This window comes from Schistocerca piceifrons, chromosome 5, assembly GCF_021461385.2.
Source record: "Schistocerca piceifrons isolate TAMUIC-IGC-003096 chromosome 5, iqSchPice1.1, whole genome shotgun sequence".
In the NCBI taxonomy this organism is placed as follows: domain Eukaryota; kingdom Metazoa; phylum Arthropoda; class Insecta; order Orthoptera; family Acrididae; genus Schistocerca; species Schistocerca piceifrons.
In genome coordinates this window covers 279,261,357-279,285,760 of record NC_060142.1, presented here as the reverse complement: position 1 = coordinate 279,285,760, position 24,404 = coordinate 279,261,357, and the positions used below count along the sequence as shown (strand labels likewise).

Below are 24,404 nucleotides of genomic sequence, written 5' to 3'. Positions count from 1 at the left end.
TCACATGCAGATGCGATGTACTGCTTCAGCTGTTCAATTGTTTCTGGATTCTGGCGGTACACCTGGTCTTTCAAGTGTCCCCACAGAAAGCAGTCACAGGGGTTCATGTCTGGCGAATAGGGAGGCCAATCCACGCCGCCTCCTGTATGTTTCGGATAGCCCAAAGCAATCACACGATCATCGAAATATTCGTTCAGGAAATTAAAGACGTCGGCCGTGCGATGTGGCCGGGCACCATCTTGCATAAACCACGAGGCGTTCGCAGTGTCGTCTAAGGCAGTTTGTACCGCCACAAATTCACGAAGAATGTCCAGATAGCGTGATGCAGTAATCGTTTCGGATCTGAAAAATGGGCCAATGATTCCTTTGGAAGAAATGGCGGCCCAGACCAGTACTTTTTGAGGATGCAGGGACGATGGGACTGCAACATGGGGCTTTTTGGTTCCCCATACGCGCCAGTTCTGTTTACTGACGAAGCCGTCCAGGTAAAAATAAGCTTCGTCAGTAAACCAAAAGCTGCCCACATGCATATCGCCGTCATCAATCCTGTGCACTATATCGTTAGCGAATGTCTCTCGTGCAGCAATCGTAGCGGCGCTGAGGGGTTGCCGCGTTTGAATTTTGTATGGATAGAGCTGTAAACTCTGGCGCATGAGACGATACGTGGACGTTGGCGTCATTTGGACCGCAGCTGCAACACGGCGAACGGAAACCCAAGGCCGCTGTTGGATCACCTGCTGCACTAGCTGTGCGTTGCCCTCTGTGGTTGCCGTACGCGGTCGCCCTACCTTTCCAGCACGTTCATCCGTCACGTTCCCAGTCCGTTGAAATTTTTCAAACAGATCCTTTATTGTATCGCTTTTCGGTCCTTTGGTTACATTAAACCTCCGTTGAAAACTTCGTCTTGTTGCAACAACACTGTGTTCTAGGCGGTGGAATTCCAACACCAGAAAAATCCTCTGTTCTAAGGAATAAACCATGTTGTCTACAGCACACTTGCACGTTGTGAACAGCACACGCTTACAGCAGAAAGACGACGTACAGAATGGCGCACCCACAGACTGCGTTGTCTTCTATATCTTTCACATCACTTGCAGCGCCATCTGTTGTTGAAAATTGTAACTACTGTAATTTCGAAAGTTTGTCCGCCTGAAAATGTACTGTTGTCCCAAGCATATTGCAACAAACGGTGTATTTCTATCGCTGCTCGTTTAGTTTTTATTGCCGTTTCAAATATACCGGTTATTTTTGAAACACCCTGTATATATATATATATATATATATATATATATATATATATATATATGGTTCAAATGGCTCTGAGCACTATGGGACTCAACTTCTGAGGTCATTAGTCCCCTAGAACTTAGAACTAGTTAAACCTAACTAACCTAAGGACATCACACACATCCATGCCCGAGGCAGGATTCGAACCTGCGACCGTAGTGGTCTCGCGGTTCCAGACTGCAGCGCCTAGAACCGCACGGCCACTTCGGTGTTTTTATATATATATATATATATATATATATATATATATATATATATATATATATATATGGTGCCTACAGTGTCACGTCTTTCAGTGTCACACGAATTTTTATTTTTTAAAGGGGATCACTTAAGACTATTTCCACGGGTTCGTCCCTCAAATTTCTCCCTCATATCACAAAATCGTCGTCTGATGTAGTACAAACTGAAAAAATATGTGCTTTTTAAAGCACAGTTTCGTATATAATTTATATTCAAAACCTTACACTTGTGTCAGAACAAATCCTACACAGAGAATACTTTACACAAGTTTAAGGGAAGAAATGCTTCCGATAATTATTACAGTATTTAAAGACCATCAAAATATGAACAGGCTGAAATGAACAAACAGTACATGAGACTATGTTAATCAATTCAACTGTAAAAAGCTAAGGAGAATATTATTAGCAAAATGAGAAATATGCAAAAGTGAAATGCCAAAATTAGCACTTCTCAATTGGGAGTAAATCAGAATGGCTGAAAGAGAGCACAATAACATGAGCCATAAACGAATAAGAGCTAAGCAACTAAGCAAATAAGAGAATAGGCAAAAATGAGATGCCAACAAAATGAGAGCTGGCCGAACTCCGTAGGCACTTATGTACGGTTGCGCTCCTGGCGGCACCTCGCGACCCGTACGCAACACGCGCGCCTGCGATCGCAATGCACTCTTAGCGCTCGCGGCGGCGTCTAGTCGCCCGTACGCAAGTTGTGCGATTGCTGTCGCAGGTCGACCCTTAATCTATGATGTTACACACTACTAGTCATTTCCTTTCCTGTTCCACTCGCCAATAGAACAATGGAAAAACGACTGTCTGTATGTCTCTGTATGAGCCCTAATTTCTCGTATCTTATCTTCGTCGCCCTTACGCGCAGTTGGAGGCAGCAGAATTGTTCTACAGTCAACTTCAAATCCCGGTTCTCTAAATTTTATGAATAGTTTCCCCCGAAAAGAATGCCGCCTTCCCTCTGGGGATTCCCAGTTGAGTTCCCGTTCCCGAAGCATCTACGTAACTCTTGCGCGTTGTTCGAAGCTCCGGTAACAATTCTAGCAGCCCGCATCTGAACTGCTTCGATGTCTTCCTTTAACCCGACCTGGTATGGATCCGAAACACACTAGCAGTACTCAAGAATAGGTCGTACCAGCGTCCTATTAGGGATCTTCTTTACAGGTGAACCACTCATTCTTAAAATTCTCTCAATAAACAAACTGTTCTCACATGCTCGTTCTATTTCATACAGCTTTGCAACGATACGCCCAGATATTTAAACGACTTGACTCTGACAATAGAACACCACTAATGCTGTATCTGAACAGTAGAGATTTGTTTTTCCTATTCATCCACATCAATATTCATTTTCTACATTTAGAGCTAGCTATAATTCGTCTCACCAACCAGAAATTTTGTCTAATTCGTCTTGTATCCTCCTACAATACACCTCCTGTACACCAGAGCGTCATCAGCAAACAACTGCAGCCGGCTGCCCATCTTGTGCGCCAAATCATTTATGCATATAGAGAATAAAAGCGTACCTAGCACACTTCCCTGGAGCACTCCTGAAGATAACCTTGTCTCTAATGAACACTCGCCGTCGAGGACAACATACTGGGTTCTATAGCTTACGAAGTCTTCGAACCATCCAATCACATCTGTGAACCTATTCCCTGTGTTCGAACGTTCTTTGACAGTCTATAATGGACCACCGCGTCGAACCCTTTCCGGAAATCTAGAAATACGGAATCTGTCTGTTGCCCTCCACAGAGCATTAAGCATACTGTAAGTTCCATTATACTGACTCCTGACAGTTTATTAAGTGATTTGGATATCCACCTTTTGCTGTAATCTCCTACTTATATAAGAACCTCTTTCCTCATCGATCCAAAAATCAGCCGGACAGACTCCTAGTTTTTATGATACTATATTCTCCGAAAGTTAGCTATAACACCTGGAAATTAATATACTTAAAATTATAAATGCTTCTACAACAATAAATTTTTTCTTGGGGTAGGGTGGGGTGGGGTGGGGTGGGCTGGGGGGGGGGGGGGGGGGGAATTCAGAACCCCATAAACCTTCTCCCCACTTCCTCATTGTTATCAAGGCCCTTGTTAAATATTAATTAAATGCTTACGTCAGTGATAAAAAAAAGTCCTGCCTCGTAACAGACGCTGTTCCAAAACCAAAGGGCCGGCCGTTGTGCCCGCGCAGTTCTAGGCACTTCAGTCTGGAACCGCGCGACCGCTACGGCGGCAGGTTCGAATCCTGCCTCGGGCATGGATGTGTGTGATGCCCTTACGTTAGTTAAGTTTAAGTAGTTCTAAGTTCTAGGGGACTGATGACCTCAGATGTTAAGTCCCATAGTGCTCAGAGCCATTTGAAAACCAAAGCGACGAGAGGAGGTTTGGGGAGGGAGAGGGGGAAGAGGAAGGGGAGAGAGAGAGAGAGAGAGAGAGAGAGAGAGAGAGAGAGAGAGAGAGAGAGAGAGAGAGAGAGATATTGGGGGGGGGAGGTTTATGGAGTCATGAATTATCTCTCCCTCCCACCAAAAACATTATTTTTCTAGAAGCGTTTACAACTTAACATATATGTAGCTCCCAGGTATGATAGCTAACTTTCGGAGAATATAATACCGTAAAAACAAAGGGTCTGTTGGGCTCATTTTAGGATTGATGAGTGGTGAGGCTTTTACACGATTGGGAGATTACAGTAAAATATGGATATCCATATCGATTAATAAAATGCAAGAGGCTGTGTAATGAAACCTTTATGTTTGATGCTCCCAGTTGCGCAGGGTAAAAAGAGTTCAATAAACCAAGATGTGACACAAAGGTGTATTTTTCCGCCTACTTAATGTATGTAAACGATAATATCAGAAAACTGAAAGAAACGGGGTCCTTATAAACAAGAACAAATAAATTAACATACTACTACTGCTGAGGAAATTTTATACTGATGTTCGAAACTTACAGATGAATGTAACTTTCACATCCTGTGTCACTGCCAAATAACATAGCTCGGTGAAACTTGGACCATGCATACAAAGAGCTACTACAGTATAGTACAGAAGTTAACTGAAAGAAATACGCAATGAAATGAATAGAAATACACTTTAAATCAAAGACTGAAGTCACTGTAATTTATGACGGTCAGCTGGACATTACTTAACACGGGATAGTCATCGAGAAAATGGAAGGAGAAGGAAGTGTGGCGACCGTAGCCCAAGAGCTTGATATCGCTTACAACATTGTTTCATGTACATAGAGAGCGCCAAACCACAGGCTGTCCAAAGGAGAGGAATGGTCGACCACGGTCAACTACAGCAGCAAACGGCCGCTACAATGTGCAACAGGCAAGAAGGGACTCATGTCAAACAGCGCCTGCAACTGCAACGACGTTTAACGTAACTACAAGGCACACGATCTCACCCACAATGGAACGACCACTGCATGGGAGTAGTCTGTTTGCCGGATGATCAGTACACTGAGTGTTCCTTCGGCATCCGCACATCGGCGGGACCGTTTGAGATGGTGCCATGAGTATAGGGACTAAGCCAACGAGGAGTGGGACCGCGAGCTCTGAGATGAGAGCAGATTCAGTCTGAGATGTGACGCTTCACATAACTTAAAATGCCAAGAGGTGGTTGTTGTTGTGGTCTTCAGTCCTGAGACTGGTTTGGTGCAGCTCTCCATGCTACTCTATCCTGTGCAAGCTTATTCATCTCCCAGTACCTACTACAACCTACATCCTTCTGAATCTGCTTAGTGGATTCATCTCTTGGTCTCTCTCTACGATTTTTACCCTCCACGCTGCCCTCCAATACTACACTGGTGATCCCTTTAAACCTCAGAACATGTCCTACCAATCGATCACTTCTTCTAGTCAAGTTGTGCCACAAGCTCCTCTTTTCCCCAATTCTATTCAATACCTCCTCATTAGTTATATGATTTACCCATCTAATCTTCAGCATTCTTCTGTAGCACCACAATTCGAAAGCTTCTATTCTCTTCTTGTCTAAACTATTTATCGTCCATGTTTCACTTCCATACATGGATACTCTCCATACAAATACTTTCAGAAACGACTTCCTCACACTTAAATCTATACTCGACGTTAACAAATTTCTTTTCTTCAGAAACGCTTTCCTTGCCATTGCCAGTCTACATTTTATATCCTCTCTACTTCGACCATCATCAGTTATTTCACTCCCCAAATACCAAAGCTCATCTATTACATTAAGTGTCTCACTTCCTAATCTAATTCCCTCAGCATCACCCGACTTAATTCGACTACATTCCATAATCCTCGTTTTGCTTTTGTTGATGTTCATCTTATACCCTCCTTTCAAGACGCATCTAGGAACATTGTAGAACACGAGCGTTTTGGCGGTCCAAGTGTCCACGTTGTAGGGAGGCATGATGTTCCATGGACGTACTGATCTCCAAATCTTTGAACACGTTATACTTTAATGGCCAACGTTGTGACTCAATACTCCTTCCTTCCTTATGTGCGTCTTTTCTGCGGTGCACTCAGCTCTTCAATTTTTATGTATGACAATGCGCGACCGCTTCGAACAGCAGTGTTGGAGCAGCTCCTGGAACGAGAGAACATTCGGCGAATGCACTGGCTGGCCCGTTGTCCCCGACGTCAACTCCATCGACCGCTGTGGGGTGCGTCGGGGAGCCGCGCTGTGGCACGTCCGCACGCACAATAACTATCGAGCAGCTGTCATCCGCGCTGGTGAAGCAATGGAACGTCCTATCACAACAGCCTTGTGTCCAGCGTGGGAGCACGTTGCAGGGCGTGCACTGCTGTCCGTGCTGACCACACACCCTATTAAGAGGCTTGCCCCGCCGTTTGTAAGGCCCAAGGGACCATCTTTATTCGCGGTGACTTCACTGTAATTATTGTCTTTGAATAATAGTCTCATTTCTGTTCGTCTCATTGCGTACTTCTCAGTTACCTTCTGCACTGTACCTCAGCTAGTCATTCTATGTATCTACATCTACATCGATACTCTACAAATCACATTTAAGTGCCTGACAGAGGGTTCATGGAACCAACTTCACAATTCTCAATTATTCCAATCTCAGCGCGCGGAAAGAATGGACACCTGTATCTTTCCGTACGAGCTCTGATTTCCTCCCTATATAGGTCGGTGTCAGCAAAATATTTTCGCATTCGGAGGAGAAAGTTGATGATTGGAATTTCGTGAGAAGATTCCGTCGCAGCGAAAAATGCTTTTCTTTTAATGATTTCCAGCCCAAATCCTGTATCATTTCTGTGACACTCTCTCCCATATTTCGCGATAATACAAAACGTGCTGCCTTTCTTTGAATTTTTTCGATGTACTCCGTCAGTCCTATGTATGGTAAAAGTTTCATCGCGCTATGTCAGTTGGCAGTGACACATCATGCGAAAGTTAATTCCGTGGTTACGTTTTGCATACCAGCGTATTAATGGTAAATTCTGAAGTAAAGAACAAAAATCAATCCATCTTTTAAACTTAATTGGAGAGGACCATATTTTTAAGGTAGGAGTAGGTACAACTAAGACAACGGCATTACATGGGTAATAACCATTACGAAATAAAACTAATTGAAGATCGCATTCTGGACCAAGTTATGCCCTTCAGTTACCTAGGGAACTATATAACTTTTAACGAACGTAAGGATATAGACGTCAGGTGAGAAAGATATCAAAGTATATGTAGCACTGTAACGAGAAAAGGACAAAAATGAAATTGTATAAAGTGATGAATACAATTTTTCTACTGTATGACTGTGAATCTTGGATTATGAAGAGAAAAGATTCTAGCCGTGTTCAGGCGGCTCAAATGAAATTTTCACAAGCAGTCAAAGGTTGCACTACGTTGGAAACAATTCCTAATGAAAACATAGCTGCGAACTGAATATTTTTGCAGTGGGTGACAAGAAGAAGAACGTAAAACTGGGAGAAACATCTGCAACGAATGGAAGGAACAAGAATTCCACAGATGGTCTTACAATACGTACCCAAAGGGACATAAGACGGCCAATTAAAACATGGAACTAAGGCCAGAACAGGTCGGTAGGCCTCATCTGTGAAAGAAGAACACAACTAAGAGTCTCTCAAAGGGAGAGGAACTTATAAGCTACTTTTAACTCAAGCTGCTTGCGTCAGAGCCAGCTCACGTGGTCTGACCGGTAGCATTCCAGCCACATAAGGATGCACATTCAAAGACTGATCCCACCTGCTACCAACAAGATACCCGACAAATTTCGTGAGCCCACAGGTAGAATCAGAAAACAACAGGTAGTTTAGTAAAGCACAACAGAAAAAATACCCACCACTAAAAATAATAAGTAGCAGAAAGGCTGAATTCATTTACACGCTCGTATACCCATAGCTAGGAGATCGGTGTTCGGTGTTCACAACCTTGATGCTTAGTGAAATGCTGCTAACAGTGCGTGCACACTTCGATTTTCTAATGTGTAAAGTATGACATTATCAAAATTTTAAGTCTGTTGTTATTACAGTTCTTAAATTTACTGTGTGACAAGTACTTACAAATTTCGGACGTAAGCTTTTCAAGGGCTACAGTTTTCTGAAGTGCAATTCGTTGGTCGTTATGCTATTCGGCAATTCGGTGAGTCTGTTAAGATCAAAACTCCACGACATCAGTCTTGATAAGGGAGCACCAACATTATAAACATGTACTTGAATCAAGGAGGTTGTATCCTCGTCAGTTCCAACATCATAACAACCACAAAGTGCAAAACATCCCTGGATACCACAGTCCACACTACAGAGAAGCTGTCTGAAGAGAACTGGTATACACACTACCCAGGATCAGGGCAGACATAGGAAACTGTGCAGTGAAATAAAGCGCAATTGTGAAAGGATCAGACATTTCATTAACGGTGTCTGTGAAGAAATAGAAGAACATAATAATTACAATCAAGTTCGTAGTCTTTTCAAGAAACCTGGTACCATCACAGGTGAATTTAACCCTCATACGTGGGTGGTAGACGAAGAGAATGGCAACCCTACCGGAGACAAGGAAAACGCTGTTGCGAGGTTGAAAAAGTATTGTGAAAAGTTGTATTCTGGAATTAACGATCGTGTGGAAATCAAGAAGAACTTACTATCTTACGGGTCAATCAGGAACAGCAGATTTTGCTGAAGTAAAAGGAACTCGTGAACAAACTCTCGACATGCGACTAATGAACGAGAAATTGCGAGAATTCTGTGTTCCTGTTTTTATCTGCTTGCTTTAATATAGGAAAGCGTTTGACTGTATTTTCTGGGAAAATTTCTGGCAGATGCTTGAAGAGCTTGGTATCCCACACATCTGACAGCACTGATCAGATGTCTATACAATAACCACCAAGCATCTGTGAAGAACAATGCCTGCACGGGTGATTTCTTCAGGGTACTAAGAGTGACAAATGGTTGTATCCTATGCCCCCAGCAGCCCATAATCTATACGAACATGTCATTAGGAAAGCTCTTAATGGTTGGACTAATGGAATCTCATTTAGTGAAAGAACTATTAATAACCTCCGATTTGCTGATGAAACCATGCATTTAGCCATGAGCGAAGACGAACTTGCTGAGCTACTAATCGAAGTAAAGGACGTTAGTCTATCGTATGGATCAGACATCAACATCAGCAGCTCTAAACTCATGATAATTGTTCGAGGATCTTGATAATTGTTCGAGGACCTCAGGTCCTATTCTCAAATCGATTAAAAGAACAGGTAGTCATTCATTCTTTGTTCTGTTTTGGGTCAACACGGGACGTCGTGAAGGTGAGAAGACCAATCAAGAGCGAGTGGCTACGAAGCAGCTAACCAAAATCTGGTAGAAACAGATCCATATCGAACAACAGAAAGATTCGACTTGTTGAAACGCTCATGTTTTCAATGTTTTTTAAAGCTAGCAAAATATAGACTTTTTAAGAGCAGAAGTAAGCATCGTAATGCTGGCGCAGGATGCTGACCATAGAAAGGTTCAAAAGAAAACTAATACGCCCACTATCGAGCAATTCAGTATTTCCACGCACCTTTCTTCTAATGCCAACCAAAAAAATTCTGCAGTTCTTTGGCCATATTTTGACGTGCAGAAAGTTTAGAGAAAATAATCACGGAAGGAATGATGGAGGGCACGAAACCAAAAGGGAGAGCAGCGAGGAGGTGGATGGATCAAAGCAAGAACAACTTCAGTCTACCTCTTCAGCAGGCTTGGACACACTAGGATCACAGTGTCACAATGCTAAGCAATGAGCACAACTACTTATGATGATGATGATGATGATGATGATGATGATGATGATGATGATAATGACGGTGATGGTTATTCTAAACCAAGGTAGTATTCATAGATTAAAAAGCTGTTACTAAAATTGTACACGTCTGCGGCACACGTAACGTGGGGTGACTGGAAGTTACACTTTCTTTGGGGGGAGGGCGCAGGGGGAGAGGCGAGGGAGGAGTGGGCCAACGGAGACAGTAAGGAAACCCTAAGAACCGAATACTGGATCTGTGCCTGTCTCTTCAGCAATCTTCTTGGGACAATGGCTCATGGACACAGACTATGAACGCCATCCAACAATGACACCACGCACAGTTGTTTCTTATCAATACATTACAACGGATGGTAAAAAAAAAATCGCGTTTGGAAGGACCCATTTCTACATGCCCTTCCATTACGCTTGAATAAAACCGTAATACAGTCACGAAAAGACACTAAATAAAATTAAAATTAGCTGAAAAATGCTAAATGTTAATCCTCGTACATATAATGGCTTACCACTAATAACAAGGAAAGAGCCAACCACTGTGAGAACAAGTAAACTCTGGGTGACAGTTCTAAGCGTAGATGTTACATGTATTAAAATAAACACCTGAGTCTCAGTTTAAAATTCTGTAACAAAAGAGAAATGGACACGCAGTCAATACTGTAAAACTGAGTCTGATAATCGTGGCTGGCTTTATTACCGACTAAAAAATGGATGAACCAATCTGCCATACATCAAACTAACATACCCAATTTGAAACTTCGTGTCACATTAAAATTGTGTGTTGGGGTGGGACTCGAACCTGGGACCTTTACCTTTCGCGTGCATTTATTCAACAGACTGTCATTCATGTACGACCCAAAGACCCGAAAATGAAGCTGTAAGGGAGGGTCGGTGAGTCGTGCTTGGATGACTCAGTCGGTTGAGTACTTGCAACCTAAAGACAAATGTCCCAGGTTCGTTCCCAATTCAACACACAGTTTTAATCTGTCTGGTAATTTCAAACCAGCGCACAATCCGCTGCAGAGCGAAAATCCATTCTGGAGCCCCGCAGTAATTTGGGCATGAGTTCTGACAACAAACAAAACCGCAACATCTTTTCCACACTCGTAGCATTGACATTTTAATACGAGTACAATGGGCAAATTGTTATCAAGAAACAAAAACGTGCCCTCTTGTCAGAATATAACGTACACTCGAAGCAAGAAGCGGGGCGATATGAAATAGGACCGCGAGTAAAATCTGTAGTATCGAAGGCGAATGGACAGCGGCGGCTCAAAAACATTTTTCCACACAAGAGACTCAACATTTGCCATCTGATCCCCCTCGCTTCCCCTCGTACATTTTCAACCGTGTCAGATTTCGCTACTATTTGCGATACACACAGTACATAAATATTGCACTTGGGCGCTCTCTCACCTTGGTGCCCCAAGAGGTGGCTTGTGTCACATGTGCCTTAAATGGGCCCTGAGACTGGAATACATACGCACTTTGGGAAAGTGCTGTGCATCTGTAAAGTTAATCGCATGCAGTACGCTTGCTCGGCCTTTTCGAGAGTACTGCCGCAACATTGAGTGTCTTCACCAAGTAAGACATAGAACGAATTCACAGACCCGCATCTAGGCACGCAGCAGATCGATATAAGCCAAACCAAAGTGTTACACAGATGCTCAGGCAATTCCTGTAAAAATATTCTCAGTAAAGGCTACAGTTTGCGTCACAGAATCCAGTAGCGTACATTTAGAGAGCCAGCATTCGAGCAAGATTGTACGACAGCACTGTTCCCACCACTGTATGTCACGCGTAGGTATTAGGAGAATAAAAGGAAGACACCACGAGTCGTACAGAAAGCATACGGATAGCCATTTTTCACATTGCTCAATACATAAGTAAAATACTAGGCATTAAAATTGCTACACCAAGAAGAAATGCAGATGATAAACGGGTATTCATTGGACAAATATATTATACCAGAACTGACATGTGATTACATTTTCACGCAATTTGGGTGCATAGATCCTGAGAAATCAGTACCCAGAACCAACTAACTCTGGCCGTAATAACGGCCTTGATACGCCTGGGCATTGAGTCAAACAGAGCTTGAATGGCGTGTACAGGTACAGCTGCCCATGCAGCTTCAACACGATACCACAGTTCATCAAGAGTAATGACTGGGGTATTGTGGCGAGCCAGTTGCTCGGCCACCATTTACCAGACGTTGTCAATTGGTGAGAGATCTGGAGAATGTGCTGGCCAGGGCAGCAGTCGAACATTTTCTGTATCCGGAAAGGCCCGTACAGGACCTGCACCATGCGGTCGTGCATTATCCTGCTGAAATGTAGGGTTTCGCAGAGATCGAATGAAGGGTAGAGCCACGGTCCTAACACATCTGAAATGTAACGTCCACTCTTCAAAGCGCCCTCAATGCGAACAAGATGTGGCCGAGACGTGTAACCAATGGCACCCCATACCATCACGCCGGATGATACGCCAGTATGGCGATGATGAATACACGCTTCCAATGTGCGTTCACCGCGATGTCGCCATACACGGATGCGACCATCATGATGCTGTAAACAGAACCTGGATTCATCCGAAAAAATGACGATTTGCCATTCGTGCATCCAGGTTCGTCGTTGAGTACACCATCGCAGGCGCTCCTGTCTGTGATACAGCGTCAAGGGTAACCACAGCCATGGTCTCCGAGCTGATACTGCATGCTGCTGCAAACGTCGTCGAACTGTTCGTGCAGATGGTTGTTGTCTTGCAAGCGTCCCCATGTGTTGACTCAGGGTTCGAGACGTGGCTGCACGATTCGCTACAGCCATGTGGATAAGATGCCTGTCATCTCGACTGCTAGTGATGAGAGGCCGTTGGGATCCAGCACGGCGTTCCATATTACCCTCCTGAACCCACCGATTCCATATTCTGCTAACAGTCATTGAATCTCGACCAACGCGAGCAGCAATGTCGCGATACGATAAACCGCAATCGCGATAGATTACAATCCGACCTTTATCAAAGTCGGAAACGTGATGGTACGCATTTCTCATCCCTACACGAGGCATCACAACAACGTTTCACCAGGCAACGCCGGTCAACTGGTGTTTGTGTATGAGAAATCGGTTGGACACTTTCCTCATGTCAGCACGTTGTAGGTGTCGCCAGCGGCGCCAACCTTGTGTGAATGTTCTGAAAAGCTAATCATTTGCATATCACAGCATCTTCTTCCTATCGGTTAAATTTCGCGTCTGTAGCACGTAATCTTCATGGTGTAGCAATTTTAATGGCTAATAGTGTAGGAAAGAACAACGATAACTGTCGAACGAAGTACCCTACGCCGCGCACTGTAAAGTAGTTTGCTGAATACACAGGGTATGGAAAAAAATATGGAAAACCGAAAAACACAACACATTTCCATTCCTAATTCGTTGTAGGAAAACTGTTGCCATTCAAAACAGAGGATGTGTGGCGTGGGCTGGGCGGTTTTTTAAGTTAGATGGCCTCGGGCAAGTACAGAAAGGGCAACAGCCTCAACGGGTGCGGGGCAAAGTCAGGACATGCGGGGACCAAGCAGCAATCGGTATTGTAATTGTCAACTGTCGAAGCTGCGTTGGTAAAGTACCAGAACTTCAAGCGCTGATAGAAAGCACCGAAGCTGAAGTCGTTATAGGTACAGAAAGCTGGCTTAAGCCAGAGATAAATTCTGCCGAAATTTTTACAGAGGTACAGACGGTGTTTAGAAAGGTTGCATGCAACCGGTGGTGGAGTGTTCGTCGCTGTTAGTAGTAGTTTATCCTGTAGTGAAGTAGAAGTGGATAGTTCCTGTGAATTATTATGGGTGGAGGTTACACTCAACAACCGAGCTAGGTTAATAATTGGCTCCTTTTACCGACCTCCCGACTCAGCAGCATTAGTGGCAGAACAACTGAGAGAAAATTTGGAATACATTTCACATAAATTTTCTCAGCATGTTATAGTCTTAGGTGGAGATTTCAATTTACCAGATATAGACTGGGACACTCAGATGTTTAGGACGGGTGGTAGGGACAGAGCATCGAGTGACATTATACTGAGTGCACTATCCGAAAATTACCTCGAGCAATTAAACAGAGAAGCGACTCGTGGAGATAACATCTTGGACCTACTGATAACAAACAGACCCGAACTTTTCGACTCTGTATGTACAGAACAGGGAATCAGTGATCATAAGCCCGTTGCAGCATCCCTGAATATGGAAGTTAATAGGAATATAAAAAAAGGGAGGAAGATTTATCTGTTTAGCAAGAGTAATAGAAGGCAGATTTCAGACTACCTAACAGATCAAAACGAAAATTTCTGTTCCGACACTGACAATGTTGAGGGTTTATGGAAAAAGTTCAAGGCAATCGTAAAATGCGTTTTAGACAGGTACGTGCCGAGTAAAACTGTGAGGGACGGGAAAAACCCACCGTGGTACAACAACAAAGTTAGGAAACTACTGCGAAAGCAAAGAGAGCTTCACTCCAAGTTTAAACGCAGCCAAAACCTCTCAGACAAACAGAAGCTAAACGATGTCAAAGTTAGCGTAAGGAGGGCTATGCGTGAAGCGTTCAGTGAATTCGAAAGTAAAATTCTATGTACCGACTTGACAGAAAATCCTAGGAAGTTCTGGTCTTACGTTAAATCAGTAAGTGGCTCGAAACAGCATATCCAGACACTCCGGGATGATGATGGCATTGAAACAGAGGATGACACGCGTAAAGCTGAAATACTAAACACCTTTTTCCAAAGCTGTTTCACAGAGGAAGACCGCACTGCAGTTCCTTCTCTAAATCCTCACACAAACGAAAAAATGGCTGACATCGAAATAAGTGTCCAAGGAATAGAAAAGCAACTGGAATCACTCAACAGAGGAAAGTCCACTGGACCTGATGGGATACCAATTCGATTCTACACAGAGTACGCGAAAGAACTTGCCCCCCTTCTAACAGCCGTGTACCGCAAGTCTCTAGAGGAACGGAAGGTTCCAAATGATTGGAAAAGAGCACAGGTAGTCCCAGTCTTCAAGAAGGGTCGTCGAGCAGATGCGCAAAACTATAGACCTATATCTCTGACGTCGATCTGTTGTAGAATTTTAGAACATGTTTTTTGCTCGAGTATCATGTCGTTTTTGGAAACCCAGAATCTGCTATGTAGGAATCAACATGGATTCCGGAAACAGCGATCGTGTGAGACCCAACTCTCTTTATTATTTCATGAGACCCAGAAAATATTAGATACAGGCTCCCAGGTAGATGCTATTTTTCTTGACTTCCGGAAGGCGTTCGATACAGTTCCGCACTGTCGCCTGATCAACAAAGGAAGAGCCTACGGAATATCAGACCAGCTGTGTGGCTGGATTGAAGAGTTTTTAGCAAACAGAACACAGCATGTTGTTATCAATGGAGAGACGTCTACAGACGTTAAAGTAACCTCTGGCGTGCCACAGGGGAGTGTTATGGGACCATTGCTTTTCACAATATATATAAATGACCTAGTAGATAGTGTCGGAAGTTCCATGCGGCTCTTCGCGGATGATGCTGTAGTATACACAGAAGTTGCAGCATTAGAAAATTGTAGCGAAATGCAGGAAGATCTGCAGCGGATAGGCACTTGGTGCAGGGAGTGGCAACTGTCCCTTAACATAGACAAATGTAATGTATTGCGAATACATAGAAAGAAGGATCCTTTATTGTATGATTATATGATAGCGGAACAAACATTGGTAGCAGTTACTTCTGTAAAATATCTGGGAGTATGCGTGCGGAACGATTTGAAGTGGAATGATCATATAAAATTAATTGTTGGTAAGGTGGGTACCAGGTTGAGATTCATTGGGAGAGTGCTTAGAAAATGTAGTCCATCAACAAAGGAGGTGGCTTACAAAACACTCGTTCGACCTATACTTGAGTATTGCTCATCAGTGTGGGATCCGTACCAGATCGGTCTGACGGAGGAGATAGAGAAGATCCAAAGAAGAGCGGCGCGTTTCGTCACAGGGTTATTTGGCAACAGTGATAGCGTTACGGAGATGTTTAATAAACTCAAGTGGCAGACTCTGCAAGAGAGGCGCTCTGCATCGCGGTGTAGATTGCTCGCCAGGTTTCGAGAGGGTGCGTTTCTGGATGAGGTATCGAATATATTGCTTCCCCCTACTTATACCTCCCGAGGAGATCACGAATGTAAAATTAGAGAGATTAGGGCGCGCACGGAGGCTTTCAGACAGTCGTTCTTCCCGCGAACCATACGCGACTGGAACAGGGGGAGGTAATGACAGTGGCACGTAAAGTGCCCTCCGCCACACACCGTTGGGTGGCTTGCGGAGTATAAATGTAGATGTAGAAGTTCCAGTCGTCTCGGATTGGATAAACGCAGGTCCTGTATAGTTTTTAAGTGACTCTTCTACAATTCTTCAGAATAGTGGCAAGTTCTGGTGCCGATGTTGGAGGTGGAAAGCGATCACGCACCCTTCTCATCAAAGTGGATCACAGAGGCTCAATAATATTGATATCTGGTGGCTGTGGTAGCCAAGGGAGATCTTACAATTTATCTTGGTACTCACAAAACCAATTCAGGACGATGGTAGTCGTATGAACAGGGGTACCTGTCGTCTTGGAACGCAAAGTCGTCATTGGGGTACAAACACTGAACCATGGGTTGGACGTGATCAGCCAAAATGATAATATCATCTGTGGCAGTAATGCGACCTTGCGGAGTAACTATGAGGTCCATGGAATACCACGATATGGCTCCCACATATTTCCGAAGGCCCGCCATGTTTCACTATTTGGACGTAAACTCGTCCTGAAGTTGGAAACAGTGTGAAACAAGACTTATTCGACCAAATGACGTTCCACTATTGCTCTATTGTCCAGGTTTTGTTGCTTCGACACCACACTTTCCTGCTTCGCGCATTTGCATCAGTGATGAGTGGTTTTGGAATTCTACCTCGCCCTGCAATTCTCTGTCCATGGAGCCCCTTCGTATTGCTTTGGTGCTGACAAGGTTCGCAAGTGCGACATTAAGTTCTGCAGTAACTTTTGCAACTGTCATCCCCTCATTTTTCGTGACAATCCTCTTCAGTGACTACCTGTCACACTCACTCGATACAAATTTTGTCTGCTTTGTGACTAAGCGGCTGATGTTTTTCTCCTTTCCCTGTAAGTGGTATTAATCTTCGATACGGTGCCTCTTGAAACACCAAACACTTCGACTACCTTGCTTACAGATTCACCCACCATACGATTATCAACAATTTGCGCGCGTTCGACTTTACTTAGTTCCGACACAACGCACTCACGACTACACAGAACACTGTACTGACCACGACTGACACTTAGAACTTATAGGGGGCCTTGCACAGGTGTGATTCATGGTCAAACAGTGCAACATCCAGGCTTGGCTGGTATCTGCCTTTACATTCAAGCATGCGGTGTTTTATCCAGCACTTGTATGTATATGTAGATATTGACGACGGTGACGATCACTTACCCAATATAGAAGAGATCGTACTCTAGATTCACACAGGAAAGCCAAAAGCAGTGGGACACAACTCAAATATCGCCTAGAAGACCATTTGACCTGTCATAGAGAAAAAAATGCGTCACCTACCTGCCAATTGATTACAGTCCGTAACTGACAAGGTAATTCAAGGAGCGGTGTGCATAGGCACATAGTATCACAGCACTGAATAATTGGGTTAGGTTTCCTTGAACACTGAACTTGAACCTTGTCATTAGCTCCATGAGAAATTAATTCGAGGGTAACCAGGAAAAGTTGGTTGGGTGTCAACAGAAGTCAGAAAATACATACTCCTGTTGGAAAGAGGAACTAAATGCAGCACGATATGTTAGTTGCATCTGTAAGATGACACTCTTTCTCCGTGCTTGCGGGAAAAGTTGGAAGATACACTTATTCATCGGCCATATTTTATCACTTAAACTCACTTGTTGAAGCAAACATGTTGGTTGAAGAACGTGACGTAGGAGCAAGAGCATGGAATTTACTTCATTCAGTGAGAGACCTGAGAAGAAGCGGCATTTTTAGATAGAAGAATGACAGTGCCAGAAAGTCGGCAAAGTACCGTTTTGCAATGAAATCTGTAAAAAAGAAGCGAAATATGAACATTCATTCCGCAGCCGTGCTCCTACTTCCAACGACTTTAATTTTTTGCAATCAGGATTCAAAAATGCTTATCTATGGATTGAACACCAGTGCATTGCTATGCTACGGAGAGGTTATATTCCATTTTGAGAAAAATACTTAGAACCTATCTACATGCAAACAGTTACGCCTAATTGCAAATGTAGTTTTTTAACCAGAAGGTGGTAGCTACACGAAAGAACTACCACCAAATGGGAAATATGATGGTGATAAAATTCTCTCAGAAATAGCCCTCCGAATTTTGCAACAGATTGCAATTATATGAGATGTTCATTAGATCGCAGGTGTTTTCCTGATGTCATTACTTTTCCATCGTTGTTTTCACCCGCGTCATAAAATATATTACAAACGTTCTCTCTCTCATTCTATAGGACGATACTCCTTTGTGAGCTTGCCACCGCGCTGCGAAAGGTTTGAACTATGTGGCGCAGCATGTCAGTACATTCAATTAAGGCAAAAGCCGTTTGCATATACGTTCCTTGAAAAATTGAATTATAAATTGCACGTATCCTGAGTTATGGTCACAGATGCACGACATATGCGACTGGTCGTGATAATAAGTACACGCCTGCTCGCCCTATGTTACAGCGACACGCAATCGGTATTTCACGAGCGCTGCCTGCGACTGAACGACCACCAGTCCTCGCCATGCATTATACACCCATAAACCACAATCGCACACATAATAAACTGTACCTCATTTACACACACACACACACACACACACACACACACACACACACACACACACAGCGAGAGAGAGAGAGAGAGAGAGAGAGAGAGAGAGAGAGAGAGAAAATACATTTCAGAATCAGCTCGCCGCAGCACGCCCAAGGTAACAATAAAACGACTGAAGGTCAACTAGAGTTACTTAAGCAGTCACTTCCATCGCCAGCGGTGCACAGGCAATCTAAATGGCCACGCAGTCGTGTGGATATGGTCGGACCGTGTGTAGCTGCGTCGTATGACAGGACTCTTATCGAGTCTTCTCAGATAGTTGCTACAAGAAGAAAGTGTTTTGTGCGCGTGCCGAACAGACGACTGAAGGCCTAGCGACAGACGTAAGCCGCCTCGTTTTTGGTGTGGTTATGTGAGCCATTGCTAAGCTAGTGCGACATCTCCTGGTGGGAGAGAGGGGGAGGGGGGATAGTAGAGAGCTATGTGAAAATGCATACCTGAACATGTGCATCCGTAACCAAGGTAGTCGAAGTGTATGGTGTTTCAAGAGGAACCGTTTCGAAGATTTATACCGCATACAGGGAAGCAGAAAAACATCATCCACTAAGTGGCAAATGGTTCAAATGGCTCTGAGCACTATGCGACTTAACTTCTGAGGTCATCAGTCGCCTAGAACTTAGAACTAATTAAACCTAACCAACCTAAGGACATAACACACATCCATGCCCGAGGCAGGATTCGAACCTGCGACCGTAGCGGTCACGCTGTTCCAGACTGAAGCGCCTTTAACCGCACGGCCACACCGGCCGGCATCCACTAAGTCAACGCGGACGAAAGCATGTTTTAAGTGGTCATGAGAAACAGTTACTGAACAGGAGTGTGACGAAAAATAAGCGAACGACATCTGCAAAAGTCATTGCAGAACTGAATGTCACACTCACGAATCCTCTCAGCACCATGTGATCTTTCTGTCTTAAGAGCAGTCTGTGTGTAAACATGGTAACGTTTGCTGCAGAATGTGACGTGAGAAGCGGCTTTTTTCATCTTATTAGGACTGCTGCTTAAAGTTGAGAGTAATAAAAGATATAAAATGGTGCGTGTAGAAAAACATTGCGGTATGGGGTTAACAGCACAAGGCTGCGTAATTTGTGTTTTGTATTTCGTTAGCATAGCGCATACACTCAAGTCACAGAGAGGGAGAGGAACGAAAAGCTGACATGTAATACGTGTGTGAACAGTGCGGCAGAACAGTTAATGAGCAGTTAAATAATTCGCCAAGTCGCCTTAAAATGTCGATATTTATGTGTATGCTCTACTTACTAGGTATGTTTTACAAGTTCCACTAAGCAGTCGAGATGAGCAGACAGGATGCAATGACTTAATTTGTGAGAGAAGTAGTGGAAATCCTACAGGTAAATGTTGTTTCGGCACCGGTCGTATATCTCTGGGCATCGTGCTTACCTGCAACATGGAACAAAATGGCAGAAATAGCGAACTACAGCATAATTTAGGTCTGTTGTGGTCAATAGCTAAATTCGCCAGTTGCACTCATTACAATGGTTTCAGTTGCACCCATTACAATGGTTTGATATGGAATACCTGAATATTCTCTCATCGCCTCTCAACAGTCAAGTATACAGACGTCTGACCTTAAGTCACATGCATCCGTTTACTCGCCTACATAAAGTATGACTCCCCACGATGAAATCGTTCCGGAATTCTCAGCCTGCTTTCAGGAACACTCCGCTGACGCGAGGGTACTTGGTTCAATCCCATCGTCACTTCTATGATGCAACCGAGGCAGGTGAAACTTCCTTGGACTCAGCTCCTATTGCTCATCTTAAGTTTGGGCGGCGGCTGAGCGATTACGATTCAGGATGGCTTTCCATCGCTTTCGGTCTCTCGCGGGGTCCATCTCACGAGTTGCTACCCTTTATCAATACGAAAAGGAATGCTCCACAATGCTAAACAGGTGTGTCAGATTCAGTTGTTTCCGAACGTGTTTCTGCCCTCAGTTGGTGAAAATTAATCCTTATGACAAAGTCCAATAGTGTGCAAACTGTCTTCTAGAGATTTAAACCAGCCGACGACATGTCGGTAGCATCTTGTTTCTGCATGAGGTCAGCGTCGTTTCAGATACAGCAGATATCCGTGTACCAGAAATATCCGTTGCACGATGACCTGTTAGCAAGTATTTGAACTCTGACGCAGTAATGTAGATATGGAGCGCTACTACTGGCACAGAAGTGATCCATGAGTCAGCTGACACCAGGCACGGGTTGATACTTGTCGCGCGATTGTAGCTGGACAGTTTGGATGTTTACTCAAGAAACTGCGTGCAGAAGGCGGCAGAGTTTTATCAAGATCAGAGCAACATTACATTAAACGAGTCGGAGGTAATGTCATCAGTAGTACGAAAACAGAATGCGAACCACACCTGTATTAATTTGTTGTCCCATCTCTGGTTTTCCACGTAGGTGCAAAATCAAAGCGTAGAACGGCTACTACATCCATATAAACGAGAATAACAAGAAAATATTACATTAAATAACGAAAAAATCTAACAATAAAAACTTATTATCTTAAAAAAGATTTCATATGGAATGTTCCCTATTCCGAACTGTTTCCGAGATAGAACACATTTGACATGGTGATTTATCTGGTTATAAATATGCAACAAGTCGATTTTTACGATGTATTCAACCATGAACATGTTTTCGAGCTACTACAGACGTCATCAGATGGAGATCTTACCAGAACATTATGCTGTGGACGAAGTATAGCTGGTGCTGCTGGCGGAAATGACGCAAATTAGTAATCGGTGATTAAACTACGAACCGAAAGTATGTTTTATGTACTGCCTTGTGGTATCCATATCAGATCTCTTCCTGTAAAGCATATTATTAAGCTATGTACATAGTATTTGTGTACGTAGCTTAATAATTTACGTAACAGGGAAGAGATCTGATATGGATACGACAAGGCAGTGCACTGTGAGTACCTAAAACATAAAAAACTTTCGTGTTCGTAAACATTTCGTCAGCCATTACTAAATTTCCGTCATTTCCGCCCACAGACCAGCACTGCATCTAGCTACACTTGGTCAACAAAATTATGTTCTCGTAACATTTCTATCTGATGATGAGCCTGCAGTGGCTCGAAAACATGTTCATGGTTGAATACATCATAAAAGAGCGACTGGTTGCACGTTTATTACCACATAAATCACCTATTTAAATAACAGTCGCAGTTCGTCATCCACAATGGAAACACTGACATTTGAGATGAACCTCTGGCTTGAATAGGGGGCTTTTTTTTTTCTTCTTCAACGTGATCGTTCCTGTCACATCCCTGAGTATTGACCATTCCTTCAGGGACAGTCAGTATACCACATATTTTCTTTTCTGTATAGTAATCACTTTCTCGTATTTAGTTGTGATGGTTGATTATGTATCGCAATGGTTGCCTTACACACAGTGTCGACTTTAACGTCGTGCGTCGCCTCAACCAAGAGGCACCCTCACCGGGCAGGCGTTCAGTTTCTCTGAACTCTCGCAGGCTGCTTCAAGAATGTGAAATAACTCTCATGTTTCCTACCGTTAACTATACTATCTCTAGAGGTCGAGTTATTATGAAAGACAATAAATGAGAGAGCATGGAAACAATATTTATGTTTTACGGCCGGTATTTGCGTCCTTTTTAACTTTTTTATATGGCCATAACGCTGTTGTTTAGGTATGTAAGATATGTTTCTGTGACTACCGTTTCGTTTCCTCTAGCTAGAGACGTCATCATAGGTTATGAAGATCAATTATTTTCAAATTTAAATAAGCTCAGCAAGTCGAACTATTTATACGTAACTCACGTAAGTGACCTTTCAATGTGACGACAAGTTCTGTGAGCCAACCGATTGCCTGGCTATGGAGAAGCCACTCAGCGCAGTTGTAGTGTATTTCTATAAGGAGAAAACTGGAAGAAAGATAAAAAGAAATGAAGGAGCACCCCTACAGACAATGAAGAAGTAATCCACTTAGTGGTTTCGATTCGTCGGTAATACTTTTTCATGGAGAAAAAACCCTCGAATTGCTAAATTTTCTCAATGATATTAACTTTAACATAAAGTTCAAAATGGGAAAGGCTGTACATGGAAAAACTGGCTCAACTCAACAAAAACCCCACTGGCACAGATCCCCCCAAATCTAATCAAAAAGGAGTGATTAAAACAGTGGAGGATCGGGCTACAAGAATCTACCAGTCATAGTAATCGGGGCCTCGATCATTTAACTACTTTCGGAAGTAATGGCTACTTTTGAGGGAGGTGAATAGTGCCCAACATCTCGATTAATCTGGAGCTTCTAGCGAGAAATAATCAGCCATATTTAAGTTTAACAGTCACAGATCGCATCAGCAGTGCTAAGGCGAGACAATACTGACAAAGTGTTTACACCGACAAGAATGGTGCGTGAATTACTGAACGCTGCAAAGGACCTACACCCGCGGATGGTCACGACACACAGGAATACAAAATGCCCTAGCAGATGTAGCGAAGGGTTGCACTATCACTGGTAAACTTCGAAGATTTTATTTCTTATCCCCAAATTTTAATTTCCTTCCTAGATTTCTGCTTGGTTTCCTGTACTGCTCGTTCAGCGTAAGGATTAAATAGCACAGGGGATAGTCTACAACCCCTCTCACGCCCTTCTGCTTCCCTTCCTGTCCTTCCTTCCAGTATGGTTTCTCTGCAAGTGGTAAATCATCTTTCGCCCCTGTATTTTATACCTGCTACCTTCAGAATTTCACAGAATACATTCCAAACAACATTATCGAAAGTTTTCTCTAAATCTATAAAAGCTATAACACTAGATTTACCTTGTGAGGTATGTCGTACGGTCAAGTACTAACCCCTATGGTCGCTTCTAGCATTTTTCCATTCGTCTGTAGGTAATTCGTGTCAGTAGGTGGCATTTTGCCCCATGACGACGCACATTTAATTATATTTCATCGTATAGTGAACAGAAACTTACGCTGCTGTACGCCAGCAAGCAGTTAAAATCGCTAGCAATCCACACCCCACAAAACAGGCCTGGCCAAATAGCGCTCCGCGAGAGCAAACACTCCTGCCTAGCATTCCGAGCGCAGCGGAAGTAGGGCTGGGGAATGAGGAGGAATAGGAAAACGAAGGCTGCAGTGAGACGCCGCTACAGCAAAGCAATGGACCTTCCAAACACCAAGCAATTTGCTGGCAGAACTATCTACGTTACATCGGATTTTCGTTCAGCATTTGGAATATTATGGTGTCTATGTGCTTGTCCAAAAACGGATAAGTGGAGAAGCCACATCGTTCGATCCCAAATGTAAATTGCCTTACTGTTTCGTATCGTTTAAGGGCGATGCAAAGTGCTTAAGATGCCGTCGCACTATTGTGAGTTGAAAAACATTTAATGGAAAGTCATTACATCATCATCCTCGAAGACGATATGATGTACTTGTCTTCTGAAGAGACACGGAATTGGAGGCGGCCCTTATGGAAAATAAGTGAGTTAATGGTTAGTATAGTGCTGACAAAATATGTTATGGTCGATAACACACAGTATTTGAATTCATTAAGTGTCTTAATGCAAGTTGACTATCATTTAGAAAGAGGCGGACAAGATTAATGCTGTTAAAAAAGTGAAGTAATCCTATGGAAAAACCATCTTCAAGTGCATGACATGAAACATTTCCCGTAACTCAGAGTA

The 24,404-nt window shown here is 43.4% G+C and overlaps 1 protein-coding gene across 2 annotated transcripts in view; it reads right to left on the bottom strand.

Moving 5' to 3' along the window:
• Positions 1–24,404, bottom strand: part of LOC124797855 (semaphorin-1A) — a 909,059-nt gene that overhangs the window by 756,941 nt on the left and 127,714 nt on the right. The gene's annotated exons all lie outside the window — the stretch shown is intronic.